Here is a 3,564-nt window from a genome sequence, read left to right as displayed (position 1 = left end):
CCGCAGCCCTCCAGCCAGCCAGCGCTCTCTCCCCCCCGCCCCGCCCCCCTCATGAGAGTCAAGAGGGCCAACTGGCGCTTGCACAGAGTGAGGGCGTGGCTCCGGAGGGAATGACACGGGTGCAGGCGACCATCCAGCTGACACAAGCGCCCCGCCCTGGGCGCACCCTGCAGAGCCCGGACTGAGAAGCCCGGGGCGTTCTTCAGGCTGATGGTGGGTGACCTGGTTGGCTTACTTTGGCCACGAAGAGTTCCATTCTCAAAGCGGATTTCCTAGGTCAATTACAGGGTATGCCTGTCTGCTCTGGGCCTGCATTGAAGAATCAACCAAAGTTATACCCCTGAAGCAGACGTAGTAGCACTCCTCTCTCGAATTCAAGGATCCTGTCTGAAAATGATGGGGGAAACCAAGAGGTAATTAAAAGATCTTAGAAGAGCTGGGAATGTAATTTAAAAGTAGAGCACTTGCCTAGCAGGTAGTAAGACTTTAGCTTCAATCCCCAGCCCAGAAGCAGAGTGCTGGGGAGGCAACTCAGAAATTGCACCTTATTCCATCCTCAAGGGAGACCCCTATTTTTTTCTCTAATTCCATTACTGTCTTATTGTTATGGTCAATTAATACGAATTAACCTATTGTGTGCACAGAACCATCTGGACATTTCACTGGAGAAATTGAAAGTTTCTGTAATGCAATGTGTATAACAGAAACGACCTAGGAAGGGGGGTAAAGTGATACTAAAGAGGTAATGAGTATTGTTCTTGTCCTTCAGCAATAATTTAGGAAGCATACATAATTACATGAAATAAGAATTAAAGGTCAATTCAGTTAGGATTAATTTTGCCCACTTCCTTCTCTGCAAAATGAGGGAATTGGACAAAAGTCCTTTAAACTTGCTGTTTTGTTACGGGTAACTGAGTGATTTACTAATATAATACAACCTAAAGAAATTCTGAGGGTTTCAAAATAAGTATTATGAAATACATTGTGTCCCGTTGTGTAACGTCCTAATTTTCACAAACATATCTCAAAATGTACTCGGAGATTCTTTTTGGCTCTTTCAGATAAAGCATCATTTCAAATTTCACCTGCGCATTACCCAAAGTTGCTTTATTTTACTTCCATTTATCTAGTCCTCTCAATTATTTCACATATCCCCATGGGCCCCATCACTATTTCAAAGTCATACTTGTCTTTCAAGCACTATATTTCTGTTATCCTCAATTCTCCAGGCTTCTATCAGAGTATGTCCTCAGAGAATGACCAACAACTCTTAAAGAAGAGTGCCTTGCAAAAATGTCTCCCTACTTTCATCTTGTCCAATCTGATTCCTTTATTCAGCTAAAATACTTATCACTTCCTTCCTTCTCTGTAGACTAGTTTTGTTTTTAATATTTTTCTTTTTACATATACACAACAGTAGAGTGTATTTTGACATATCATGCATACATAGAGTATAACTTAGGATCCCTTCTGTGGTTGTACAAGAGTTTCTCTTGATCACATAGAGCATTCATATATGAGCATAAGAAAGTTATGTCCGATTCATTCTACTGTCTTTCCTATTCTCATCCTCCTCCCTTCATTCCCCTTTGTCCAATTCTCCCCTCCAGACTGTTATAATGCCTACTCCCAATCATCTCATACCTTGAATTTTCTATTATTTGTCTGTTTTACTATTTCTCTACTTACTTTAGAAGATGTCCTAAAAAAATCAATGCAACCTAAGCAGAATAAGGAAGAATGGCAGGGGCAAAGGCAGAGGAGTTCTAATTCATGGCCCCAGTTTTCTGAAACAAGTCCTTGCCAAAAAAAAAAAAAGTCTTGCTAGGTGGGACAAACCCGTAATCCCAGCTGCTAGGGAGGCTGAGGCCAGAGGATCACAAGTTCAAAGCCAGCCTCAGTAATTTTGCAAGCCCTAAGCAACTTAGCAAGATCCTATTTCAAAAAATAAAAAGGGTTGGCATGTGGCTCAGTGGTTAAGTGCCCCTGGGTTCAATCCCTGGTACCAAAAAAAAAAAAAAAAAGTCTTTTAAAGTTATAGGCCATGTCTGGCACAGAATGGATTGTCAATTGTTCAACATTAACAACTTAAAGCAAAGGAAAGAGGAAAAAAAAAAAAGAAAGCCTGAAATTTCAAAAAATAAAAAAGCTTGTTAATCAAAATTCCAGCAGATGGCAGCTACTTCTGTTCACCACTACCATGTTTGAAGGATACAGGAGCTAACTTTCTGGAATTAACTGGCATAGGAAAGAAGGAAAGGAGGTGAGAATAAAAATGTTCCCATCCACTTTTTCCTAAAAACATATCCCTCTCTTTGGAAGAGGAAGGGAGGATCGTATTCCAAGAGCTAAACACAGTTGTTGTGTAGCAAAAAGAGTGAATAAGACACAGCTGGATTCCTACCCCAAAATTTACTACTTTTTAAGAATTCAGAATTCATGTGAGGTACTGGGTTCAATCCTCAGCACCACAAAAAAATAAATAAGTACTTAAAATAAGGTTATTGAGTTCAGGGGCTGTGGTGGAGTGCTTGCCTAGCATGTGTGAGGCCCTGGGTTCTATCCTCAGCCCCACATAAAATTAAATAAATAAAATAAAGATGTTGTGTCCATATATAACTAAAAAACTATATATTTAAAAAAATTCAGTTCGAGGCGTGCGCGCCACACACACACACACACACACACACACACACACACAAGATTTCAGGCAATTGTCACTCACTGTTCTGTAAACTGGTAAAATTATAATATTTAGGGCTGGGGTTGTGGCTCAGCGGTAGAATGCTCACCTAGCACGTGCGAGGCCCTGGGTTTGATCCTCAGCACCACATAAAAATAAATAAGTAAATAAAATAAAGGTATTGTGTCCAACTACAACTAAAAAATAAATGTTAAAAAAAAAGTTTTTAAAAAATTATAATAGGGCTGGGGAGGAGGCTCAAGCGGTAATGCACTCACCTGGCATGTGCAGGGCACTGGGTTCAATCCTCAGCACCACATAAAAATAAAATAAAAAGATGTTATGTCCACCAAAAATTGAAAAATAAATATTAAAAAATTCTCTCAAAAAAAAATAATATCTATCCTGTAACATTTTAGTGAAGATGAAATGAGGTAAGAGATACAATATTGGTTTTTTCTACTTCCTATGCCTTTTTTCTTTTTGCACTTGCAATAAGATTCAGAGTGAAACATTTCATTAGTTACTGATTTTTTTAATATTCTTTTTTATAAAATAACTTTATTTAAATATTTTTATGTGGTGCTGAGGATGGAACACAGTGCCTCATACATGCTAACCAAGTGCTTTACCATTGAGTCCCAACACCAGCCCCTCATCAGCTACATATTATGCTGTATTCTTTTGACGGTCTTTAGCCATAATTAGTCAAAAATCTAATAAAGATGAGGCACCTGGGAAAAAGTGAAGATACAGAGAGAAAAGGACTGGATGCATTAGAATGGCCTATATTGAAGACTCCTAGCATCTCAAAGACTCTTGGGACTTAAGGATTAAGCAATTCAATAAATAGCACACCTAGTAAATAACAACACAGTGAC

The sequence above is a fragment of the Marmota marmota genome, unplaced genomic scaffold, assembly GCF_001458135.2.
Source record: "Marmota marmota marmota unplaced genomic scaffold, marMar, whole genome shotgun sequence".
Classification (NCBI taxonomy): Eukaryota; Metazoa; Chordata; class Mammalia; order Rodentia; family Sciuridae; genus Marmota; species Marmota marmota.
Note: the sequence above shows the minus strand (reverse complement) of the source record.